The sequence below is a fragment of the Emys orbicularis genome, chromosome 1 (assembly GCF_028017835.1).
Source record: "Emys orbicularis isolate rEmyOrb1 chromosome 1, rEmyOrb1.hap1, whole genome shotgun sequence".
NCBI classification, from domain to species: Eukaryota; Metazoa; Chordata; order Testudines; family Emydidae; genus Emys; species Emys orbicularis.
The window spans coordinates 207,663,876-207,676,678 of NC_088683.1; positions in this window are offsets into that span (position 1 = coordinate 207,663,876).

The window sequence follows — 12,803 nt, forward strand, 5'->3', positions numbered from 1 at the left end:
CACTGGAAACACCCTCCTTCAGAGCCTGATATGGAACCCAGAAATTCTAGGTCTCGGCATTCCCTTGCTGTCTAGCAAACAGCTGAGACACCCACCAGCAGGGTCTCTCTCCATTCCCCTCTTGTGGCAGATCCACACAGAAGTCAGCAGCCATCTGGTGCTACCAATTACTTTTAGCTCAAGTGGTAGAGGACGGTGCTGTGGATGTAAAGATCCCAACCCTGCTGATGACCCATGCGGAGAGTCGATATGATTTTTCTTTTTCAGTTTAAGTTTTATAAAAAATGAGGAAATTACATTTTTAAAGCCTATGTTAAAAGAGCACGTTCTATCCGGTGTGCTGAATGATGTTGGGATCCTGTTGGGGGGGGGGGGGAACTGGTATGTAATTGTGTAATTAAAGACTATCATAATGCAGGCACACAAGGGACTGAATTAAAATAAATATGGGCAACCATAATTTGGGCAGTTCCTAAGGTTTGAGTGCTTGACTGTACAACCTTAGCATTCTTTTAATGTTGTTTTGTGGGACATAATTTTTTATATAGGCTACTGAACAGCTATCAGAAAATGATGACTGCGAGGCAGTTCTTGCTTCTTAGCTTCTCTCCCCTCCGCGAGGATTACATTTCCATTAGCAACTGGCCCTCTTGAAACAAGGCTTTCTTCTGTCCTGTCTCATGGATTTACCATCAGATATTAGGATTCTCTGTGGAATGGGTCTTATGCTCACTCAGCAAATCCTTTCATTTTTTCTCAGGGAAGCTGCTGTTGGGTACTCCATCACTCTGACATTTTTTCAGCCAGGATAATGATGGAGCAAACAAGCAGAGCAGCTGACTCAGGAGCAAGTTGCAGGATTGCAGCGTGGCTAAGTATTGAAGCAACTGCTTATTTTAAAACAAACATCTTGTGAATTATAAACAACCACCTTCCACAAAATTAGAAATTACAGCAAGACTGAGCTGAAGTTAGTCAAATCCAAAAGAAAGGCTCTTAATGCTCATGAAAATACAACAGCAAATTACCCTTTAGAGCTTATACAGAGCAGATGATTAGGAGCTAATCAGTAACTAGAGAACCAAAAACATGCTCAGCTATAAGGAGGCAATGCCAGACATATCAAAATTGGGATAATGGGAAAGAGCAGGGATTATGCAGTATTTGGGAAGGGTTTTTTATGAACCAGTCATATATTCATCTGTGTGTCATGAATCTTTTATCTAACATAGTAAAAAGTTAGTCGTATCTAATAAAAAAGTCTCAGTCACATAATGGCTAGATGAATCCATATTTTGTCAATAGACAGTCTACTAATACTTTCACAGGGCAATGTAATACTGTAATGTTTTGAAATGAGACATTAATCTACATCGGGATCATTATTTTCTCTCAGATGTGTAATATTTCATATCATGGATATAAGCTTGCAATCCTGTCTTATTGAGGGAAATAAAGTCATATTACCGCAATCTTCACCAAATAAATTCTACCTCCAGTTTCTTCCCACTTTCTTATTCCACAAGCCTCTCCCTCATGGTACATGCCAGAAAAACAGCAGGTTGCTTTCACGTTAGCAAATGGTGGGTTTTTTTGTGAAAATATAGTAGGTATTTTTTCTTTTCAGTACGGCGACTGGTAGAATTTCTTGTGTGCAATTACAAATAGTAAATTAACATGTTATAAAGGCCTTAATACATTTTATGACATTTCTTTGTACTGTTCAATTTCCAGTTTCCTTAATTTCTATCCTTTCTTTGTAGGTACTGTATTTCTCACTTGCTACTTGAAGCAACCTGAAATAACCAGACGCAATAGCCCAAATTCTCCTGTTACACCAGTACAATTTCAGTGGAGTTGCCCAGTTTTGTGGAGAAAATGATGATGCAGTGGAACCAGAACCCATAGTGCCATTGCTATCATGGCTTGAAAGAGCAAAACTTTCAAAATCAACTGTGTAACTTTGGAGCCTAAATTGTATTTTCAGAATTCACTTAAGCACTTAAGAGCTTAAGTACTATTGACTTCCAATGATACTTAGGCTCCTAAGTCACTCAGGGCCAGATTTGCAAAGGTATTTAGGCACCTAAAGATGCAGATTAGCACCTAGTGGGATTTTCAAAAGTATATGCCTGCAACTTTAGAAGCCTAAATATCTTTGAAAATCTAGCCCTTAGACACTTTTGGAAAAAAAAATCTTTACCTGTTTCAGAGGTCATCACGATGTCAGTCCTCTAACACTATTTGCAGTTTTATTTTACTTTTTGTTTCCCTTTTATAGTATTATTATAATAGTAGTAGTATTTCCTTTATGGTGTTATCTAAGTGCCCATAGAATACATATTAGGAAAGGATTAAGAAGGGTGCATTTTTAAAAGTTGCCTAAATATAGATAGATGGACTCAAACCAAAACCCGAGATCCAAATACCCCTGAAATCCCTGCAAACTGCATGGACGTTTTTTAAAGACACCATAATAGAGGCCCAACTTAAATGTATACCCCAAATTAAGAAACACAGTAAAAGAACTAAAAAAGAGCCACCGTGGCTTAACAACCATGTAAAAGAAGCAGTGAGAGATAAAAAGGCATCTTTTAAAAAGTGGAAGTCAAATCCTAGTGAGGTAAATAGAAAGGAGCATAAACACTGCCAAATTAAGTGTAAAATGTAATAAGAAAAGCCAAAGAGGAGTTTGAAGAACGGCTAGCCAAAACCTCAAAAGGTAATAACAAAATGTTTTTTAAGTACATCAGAAGCCTGCTAAACAACCAGTGGGGCCCCTGGATGATCGAGATACAAAAGGAGTGCTTAAAGATGATAAAGTCATTGTGAGAAACTAAATGGATTCTTTGCTTCAGTCTTCACAGCTGAGGATGTTAGGGAGATTCCCAAACCTGAGCTGGCTTTTGTAGGTGACAAATCTGACGAACTGTCAGATTGAAGTGTCACTAGAGGAGGTTTTGGAATTAATTGATAAACTTAACATTAACAAGTCACTGGGACCAGATGGCATTCACCCAAGAGTTCTGAAAGAACTCAAATGTGAAGTTGCGGAACTATTAACTATGGTTTGTAACCTGTCCTTTAAATCGGCTTCTGTACCCAGTGACTAGAAGATAGCTAATGTAATGCCAATATTTAAAAAGGGCTCTAGAGGTGATCCCGGCAATTACAGACCGGTAAGTCTAACGTCAGTACTGGGCAAATTAGTTGAAACAATAGTAAAGAACAAAATCGTCAGACACATAGAAGAACATAAATTGTTGGGCAAAAGTCAACATTGTTTCTGGAAAGGGAAATCGTGTCTTACTAATCTATTAGAGTTCTTTGAAGGGGTCAACAAACATGTGAACAAGGGGGATCCAGTGGACATAGAATACTTAGATTTCCAGAAAGCCTTTGACAAGGTCCCTCACCAAAGGCTCTTATGTAAATTAAGTTATCATGGGATAAAGGGGAAGGTCCTTTCATGGATTGAGAACTAGTTAAAAGACAGGGAACAAAGAGTAGGAATAAATGGTAAATTCTCAGAATGGAGAGGGGTAACTAGTGGTGTTCCCCAAGGGTGAGTCCTAGGACCAATCCTATTCAACTTATTCATAAATGATCTGGAGAAAGGGATAAAAAGTGAGGTGGCAAAGTTTGCAGACGATACTAAACTGCTAAAGATAGTTAAGTGCAAAGCAGACTGTGAAGAACTTCATAAAGATCTCACAAAACTAAGTGATTGGGCAACAAAATGGCAAATGAAATTTAATGTGGATAAATGTAAAGTAATGCACATTGGAAAAAATAACCCCAACTATACATACAATATGATGAGGGATAATTTAGCTACAACGAATCAGGAAAAAGATCTTGGCGTCATCATGGATAGTTCTCTGAAGACGTCCACGCAGTGTGCAAAGGCAGTCAAAAAAGCAAACAGGATGTTAGGAATAATTAAAAAGAGGATAAGGAATAAGATGGAGAATATATTATTGCCCTTATATAAATCGATGGCACACCCACATCTTGAATACTGTGTACAGATGTGGTCTCCTCATCTCAAAAAAGATATACTGGCACTAGAAAAGGTTAAGAGAAGGGCAATTAAAATGATTAGGGGTTTGGAACAGGTCCCATATGAGGAGAGATTAAAGAGGCTAGGACTTTTCATCTTGGAAAAAAGGAGACTAAGGGGGGATATGATAGAGGTATATAAAATCATGAGTGATGTGGAGAAAATAGATAAGGAAAAGTTATTTACTTATTCCCATAATACAAGAACTAGGGGCCACCAAATGAAATTAATGGGCAGCAGGTTTAAAACAAATAAAAGGAAGTTCTTCACACAGCGCAAAGTCAACCTGTGGAACTCCTTGCCTGAAGAGATTGTGAAGGCTAGGACTATAACAGCGTTTAAAAGAGAACTGGATAAATTCATGGAGGTTAAGTCCATTAATGGCTATTAGCCAGGGTGGGTAAGGAATGGTGTCCCTAGCCTCTGTTTGTCAGAGGGTGGAGATGGATGGCAGGAGAGAGATCACTTGATCATTACCTGTTAGGTTCACTCCCTCTGGGGCACCTGGCATTGGCCACTGTCGGCAGACAGGATACTGGGCTAGATGGACCTTTGGTCTGACCCAGTACAGCTGTTCTTATGTTCTTATGAAGTTTGGGGGTGTTCAAACACTGAAACCAGATCCAAATTTTGCAAAATGGCCTCTTTCTCGATAATGGGCCAAAGCAAAACCCGAGGTCTGAACATCCCAAAATGATGGGAAGTTTGATGTCTACCAAAATCTGAATTTGCTGCTTTGATCCCCATTTAGGCAACCACTTTAACAGCCTTCCATACTGGTTAGTGTGATGGCTCCACCTTGCAAATGCATGTATTGCAGGTAATTGGGACTGTTTTAAGTATTTTATTTGGCTTATAGCCAATAGGAGTTGCTATTTCGTCTTGGGTATACCCTGAGCAAAAGCACTTTGGTAAAAAGACCAATTTGACTTAGATCACAATACCTCCATCAAATCTTGCATTTAAACCTTTGCCTTGAAACCTTGTCATGTGCTACTATGTTGGGTTACTTTACTCACTGAAATGCCTGATCAGAAAGGTTTCTACCAAGAGTTACGTCATAATGGCACTACTTATTGAGATAACATTTCTTATAGGCATTTTTAGAGATCCATGTCTCAACAGCAGGTAAGTAGTACCGGGGCCCAATCTGAGGCCAATTGAACTCAATGGCAACACTCCCATTAACATAAATAGGGTACAAGCAGGTCAAATCATAATCCCATTTGATGTAAACAGCAAGATTCCCCACTGACTTCAATAGTGCACTAGCAGACCCTCAGTAAGCAGCTAGGCAGGTCAGGTCAGTTCTCTCAATCCCCATCCACACGAGTATATGTATTGAAAGTTTCAGATTAGAGCAACTTTTAATAGCCAAGATATAAATCCCTGAAAAATGAGGTTTATAATGAATTTGCTGACAGACTCTTAACTAGAGTGCCACAAACAGCACTGTTGTAATGATTAGTTGAACAGGCTGATTACTGGGCTTGTCTGCTCTCAGCAATGGCCAAAACTCATTTGATTTTCAATACAGCTAGCCTCTTGAATCAATATTTTGTATTCTGTATTCCATCTGAAGTACTTGCATAAAAATGAAAAGTATTATTTTACCTTAATGTTTTATTTTTAGAGCCAATATAACAAAATTAAACATATTTAATGTTTGGCATGCAGTCTAATCACAGGGAGAGCTTACCTGTTTGCATTATATGCAAGGTGTGTGTTTTCTATATAGCCATATGTTTATATAGCCTATAATGTATATGGCCTACATTTTCAAAAACGTGGCTAGTGATTTTTGGGCATCCAATTTGAGACAGCTTAAAAGGGCTTCATTTACAGAAACTGCTGAGTGCTGCCCCTTTATGACATGCAAAAATTGAGGCACTCAGAACCTCTTGTTACTTTTGAAAGGATAGGCCATAATATGGAGACCGCTTGTGCATGTGTGTGCAATTGCATAAAGGCAGACACACAAAAATTAAAGCATACTTGAGTTCTTTACATTTAAACAAACTCCATTCTCTCCTTGGAATCAGTGTCATCATAGCCAGTCCAGCAAATATTTGTATTTAATTAACAAGGTCACACTAAAACTGAAATCACCATGGTAATGTAATGAAACCCACAAGTTTAATTCTACTTCTGTGTTTAAATTACTTAGTTCTTTAGCGATAAATTGAAATGCTTTAAACAAAATACTACATTGAAAAAACTGTTTGAGATCTCAGATCACTGAAGGACCAAATTCAGGATCCATTGGGTGGCAAATGGGCTGTGAAATGAGGATGCCCAAAGCAGGTGATGTCAGGGTTGAATCCTCTCCCTACACTATAAAGTTGCAGCAGAACAGAATGAAACTCATGTAACTACCGGACACATTCTCTCAGGGTCCATCCACAGTTTGAGCTGGAAGTGTATGCCTCAGCTCAAGACGACATACCCATATTTCCTCTGATTGAGCTAGGTTGCTAAAAATAGAGTTTAGCTAAGGCAGCGTACCCATCTGAGATGTTAGGCACATACATAGGGTGGCTAACCCCTGCCAGTGTTTGTGCTGCTGCAAATACACTCTGTTTAATGCACTAGATTGATCAGCGCTAGCGTGGGTATGTCTCCCCAGGCTGGAACCTCCACCTCCAACTCAGACTGAAGAACCCTAAGTTCACACAACGTGTTGGCTATTGGTTTCAAGTACCTGTGAATCCACTGACCCATTCCTTTCTTCCTCCTCCATGCTGAGGCTCAGGAAGCCCCCACACAGTATATTCCATGGAATCCAGGTTGCATGGCCTCTCTGTGTAGAGGTATTGCATTCTCCCTTTACTTTTTCATGTCTTATTCACCTGTACGCAATAGAATTGCGTTCCAGGCCTTCCACTCATGTAGATTGGAGACAAGGTGGGATTAACCCCTGTGATTAATTTGTGAAGCTATATATCATAAATTAAGATCCAATACAGTGTTGTCATAGTGGGGGGAGGGGTCAACTGACATGGAGACCTATGGTATTCCATGAGGCTCTGAATAGGTACAGATCTGACTGCAGGATCAAGAACTAACTCAATTTAACTGTGATCTGAAAGGGTCAGATGCTGCAATCAGTTACACTGATTTAAATTTGGAATAACTCAGTTGAAATGAGGGTGTAGGAGCAGAATCTGGACCAAACATGTTTTTTTAAACCTGTCTAGCATTCAGGTCCTTCTGAAACAGCTGATATTACTGGCATCTAAAAGTAGTGTAGAGAGTTGTATTCACTGCCCCGTGATAGGTGTTGGAGACGCCATTGACTCCTTGGTTCTTTGTGTGATTATGGCACCAATCACTTTTTAAGGGAATTTTTATTTTAACATGTAGCACTTCAGTTGGGAACTTCTTGCTTGAAGATTCCCTTACAGATGGAAATCTTCATTTTGAGGAAGTTATCCTAAATTTATGAATATCACACCAAGACGGGGAGCCAAATACTTTATCCGCAAGACACCTACTTATTGGGTGAAATCCTGGCCTCACTGAATTCAACAGGAGTGTTGCTACCTGCTTCAGCGGGGCCAGGACGTCACCCACAGGATCTTCTGAGAAGAGGAAATAAGTAAAGTACAAGTACACTGCCCATCTAACTAGCATTTATCTTAATTCTTCTGCAAAAAAATCAACTGCTGTTACAGCACTAATGAAGGTACTAAAAAGTTGTATTTGAGCAAATTCTCATACCTGCCCATTTGTACGGATATCAGCTTACAATTTTCTCCAGGCTGTGATTAGCCAAACTCCAGCTCTCCTGTATTCCGATTGGTTGTTGATAAAGTAATGACAGTATTAACGTATGCTAAGAAATGCTGTACAGTGAAAATGAAGAGAAAGGATCCCCTTTAGAAACTAAGATCCTGATTCAGGAGAGCACTCAACCATGTGCATAGAACCTAGTGACTTCAATGGGACATAAGCATGTGCTTCAAGTTAAACGTGCTTAACCGTGCTTCCTGAACTGGGATGCTTCCATGCACCAGAACCTAAAGCATTTTCAAAATATCCTCTGCAATGTAACTTGGTAATGACTGTGAGACTTGTAATTGGCACCCTGAAATCCACTCCGCTGCCTAGGCTTCCAATCCTCACAAACATCTTTCCCCCAACCATCCAGTGAGAGACAGCTATGTTATGAGAGTTCAAGAAAACTCTAGCTAACCAAAAGCTCCCACTCCATGATAATCTTGTTCACCCGCCTTGTACTCACATTAAGACTCAACAAACATTCTGGGTAGCTGGAGCAGCTCTTTTGTCATCCAACTTCAACCCAAAAGACACCTGGCAGATGCAATGAGCAGGCTGTGATGTAAACAACAAGCACCTCATAGACGATCCCACTGTTGAACCTCCTGGTTTCTTCCTCTGCTGAAGACAATGGACAACCTTAAACTCTATTAGGATGTTACACAGAAGATGCATGCACCTGATTCACAAATAGAGAATCAAGTGTTCACCACAGTGCGAACGTGGAGACTTCCAATCCACTGAACATATTGTGAACAAGTGTCCAATCTTTTCATTTCCAGGAGGTATAGCAAAGTTGCACTTTGCCTCTCCTGAAGCCCTCAAATAGATTTCAAATCTTCCTATTAACTTGGAAATGTTGCTATTTCCATATGAAAGAAGATGACTTTGTAATGTTAGGAACAATTGGCAATAGGTGCTTTTATGGTGAAAAGTCAAAGCAAACTCCATTGCATGTTTTCATGAAAGTTCTTTTACTGCTTTGTGCTATTACTGGAGAAGGAAATAAATTTGGATGTGAAAATTGAACTCTGAAATGTTGCTGGGTGAAATTTTGGAAGTGCTAAAGATAAAAGGAACACTAAAACCCACAGTTCACTGTAAAAATGTGAGTTTTCAATCAAACCAGCTCCACATGTATGGGGATTAATGCATCAAGAGTCCTAATCTCCCTGTTAGTAGACTGGGTGTTTTCTGAGTAATAACTGACACACGGGATAAAAATACAGTATCTCTATAGTACCTTTCATCTGCAGACCACAAAGTGGAGGGGACTCAGGAGTAGAGAAGCTGCACCTAGACCTCCAAGGTACTCATAGAAGGGCTTGTGTAGATATACATCATAGAGACTGTGGGGTGGGGTTTGCAGCCAAATCATTGCCGACGAGAATGCAGCTTTGTCTGGAGAACCATGTGGAGGGGCCCCCAGTGAGTCAGCAGGCGGTGGGGCTGAGCCCTGGCCAGTGGGACCTGCATGTGATCCGTAACTGGGGAGAGGGGTATTCTAGGTGCTTAGGCCTCAGGAATGCAGCTGCCCGTAGGGGCCCAAGCTAGGAATTGCTGTGATAATTGTAATTAAGCCACTCTACTTAAGGTATTTGTAACAACTTCCTCTTTTGCCAGCCCCAGTAAACAATCCTGTTGTGTGAGCCATGGCTCTGCGTGTTTACTGACACCCACCAGATGCTAGAGCCTCTCGTGTTTGCCTTAGAGTTGCGGTACATTTGGCACATGCATGTAAAGAGGTTTGGAGTTCCTCAGCACTCCAGCAAACCTATAGGGTGGGGATTCTTACAGTACCAGGGTTTGCAAATGTATTTTGTTTTTTAAATGTACCCTCCCAGTGCTCAAGTCTGGGCACATACTCAGGATTTCTGCAGGCTCTTGAGCAATCTAGATACTTACTCTATTCTTCTCTGTGTCAGGACACCAGGATTCAGCTGTTGCCCCCATCCAGTTAGCAGATGTTGGAACCCTGCAGAGTGCTGCAGATTAATTCCTGCTCACTCACTAAGATAGAAGTGGCTTATTAGACTTCACTTCTGAAAGAGGGAGCTTGGGTCTGGAACTGACAGGTCCTGAGAGAATGAACCCCAGAAGCAGTCAAGCTCCTAGTAGGAAGGCTTAGGCTGGGAAAAGAGCCTTAGGAGCAGCCTAGTTTGAGCGGGCATTTTAGGCTGATATTCTGTAATGGCTTTTAATCACCTTTTATGTTAATAAAACCTACCCTCAAGTGGGGTAACTGTTTTGAATGTGTAGCTTGTTTTGACTTGCGTGGAGACTCCACTAACTTACATCCCCATCCCAGCTCTACATGACACATTTGAACTGTTACTCAGTGAGCTTTTACAGAGTTCCAGTTGCTAGGAAACCTTTGTCTTCAGCTGGTGTTAGTACTGCTGCAGTTATATTCATATTGACTAGGTCTGAATTACACCCTCTTGTCCATGGGTTACAAAGGTTACCAACATCACAATCTGATGGCCAAACCAAAGATGAGGTCATTAAATTCAAAAACCAAGATAGATTTCTTTATAATTCAGCAGCCTCATTCACAGTTCTCATCTGGAAAACAAAACAATGGGCAAAATCCATCCCTGGTATAATCCCAGTGAAGTAAATGGAATTAGACAAGAAGGAATTTGGCCCAGTGATTTTATCACAGTTTCACCAGTGATAAGAAAAATGGTTTAATTTGTTTTCAAATATGAAAATATTCAGACTAATGGAATCAACTGCTTTCTCCATGGGCACATTGTACAACACTGGGCAGTTATACTCGTGCAGTCTCCTTAGGGTTCAGGTACATTGCACTGGAGTAACAGGCAAATTCTCCCCTCTGCTTCCGTAACTGGAGTAAAAACCTTCGGATTCAGGCATGAGCAGAAGTGGGGATAAGGAAGAGCAGAATGCCTGCTCTAGGGCATGCTCACCCTTTCCCCTCAAGCCCTGCTGCAGGGCAGTGGCTGCCAGGGAAGCCCCGCCCCTACTAGAGCCACATGAGCTTGGGGATTAAGGGAGGGCAAGAGAAGACAGAAACAGTGTCATGTTGCTGGTCACAGTCTACGGTTTTCTTAGGAACAGGTTCTGTGGGCTGCACCCCCTTGCCAGTTCTCTGTGAGGGGGGTCAAACCCCCTCCTGAACTTACAATTTGCTGAAAACTCAGTGAGTGGAAATCCACTGAGTTTCCAGTTTCTTACATGCCCATACCCAGCACAAGGGATGATCTGGGACTGACAGCAGAATTTCCCCAAATTTGTAACTGGGTTTTTTTGTTTGCTTTTGTTTTGGGGCATCTTTTAAATATGGCGCCAAAGGGAGGGATCTCTTCTTTTCAGAAGAAACATATGCAGTTGGCAATACGGCCTTTGTTAAAAGAAAGCAACTTGAGCCTGGCTTAAAAATAATGAAAGTTATTGCCCATCTGAGTTTTGAGCCTTTGGGGTTCATGTTTTCAAGATCTTCTTTACAACCCAGAGGGCTAGATACTGCCTTTTTTATTTTAAATGAAAGTTGAGATTCCCATGTAATCACATGATTCAAAGAGCTGTGTGGCAGCTTCTCAAGCTGCGAGTCACCTTGTTATCCCCCCCTGCCTCAGTGAGAAAGAAACTTGTTTGTGCTTAACTCAATGTCAGCTCCCTAATACCACCGGTCTGTTAGCCACCCACCCCAACAAGCAATATCCTCAGGGCTCTGCCAGCTCTTATTTTGCCTTTCAGGTAACAATAGGTGTACCCCAGCCCTCACTCCCCACTGAAAGCATCCCCCTGTAGTATCCAGCCCATCACTGGACACTCACAAAAGTCATCAGGTTTGCTGTCCCCAAGGGAACAGTATACACACAGCTCAACTGCTACAACTCAGGATCAGGTCCTTTATACCATCACAGCACTGAGATATAGTTATCGCAAAAACAATCATTGATAATAAACTTAAGTTGAAGATTTAAGAGATACTCAGTAAGGATAATGGAAACAGAAATGGTTGCATATAAAATAAGCAGCATAGACTAAGAAGTGAGTTAAAGTTAACGTTAACAGGCTAAAATCTTTGTCTAAAGTAGTGTTTCCCACCTAAAACCACACCAATGTGACTGGGACCCATCCACCTTTCCTTAATGCAAAAAAGCACGGTCCTTTTTGCTCCCTCGCTGGTGGATAAACGTATATTATCCTTCGTATATTCCCAAAGTTCAATATGTTGTCTCCAGAGTCAGGATAACTCCTGATGGTTTAGACTCCAGTGACTTCCCAGCTCTGTTTATACCGCATGAAGATTTGGCTTCCACTATGTTGACTTACAAGGTTTAATTTACATAGCCGCCACCGCAAAACAGGTGAATCAACATCTTTTGTCTGACTCAAAAACTTGTTTGTCAACCAAGCCTTAGTTTAAACATATGTTTAGCATATATACACTAGCTCTTAAATATCTGTACATACATCATGCAATGACTGAGGAGCAGCATGATCCAGACTTTCATTTAAGACCTCATATGACAGTCTTAATAGATAAATACTATCACAGCAATGTGTTGGGTGTCATGAATTTGCCAGGCCTGTCAGGGGCTACTGTTACAGAATGGTAAACCCTTTGCCAGTTGGCACTGAGGGATTCTTAGGGTCACAAGTCAGTTGTAAAGTCTATAAGGATGTACACAGCAAAACATGTGAGGCTTCGGTTCTGTTAGCATGAAGGGCAGCTGTGCAGGTCTAGTCCCATGGAATGAATTGAGAATAAGTTGCAAAAACATGTGCTTTTACTTGGCTATGAATAAAGGCTATTCAAAACTCCCCAAAGATGCTCTAAGTTAACACAAAGAGGAGCAAAATCCTTTTGTAATCCTTTCAGTTATATCTTTTTGATGATTGTCATTGTTCAGAAAGGAAAAAATACAATGCAGTTTTGTAAATTAACACACAGAAATCATAGCTCACTCCCCCAAAAAGCATTCTC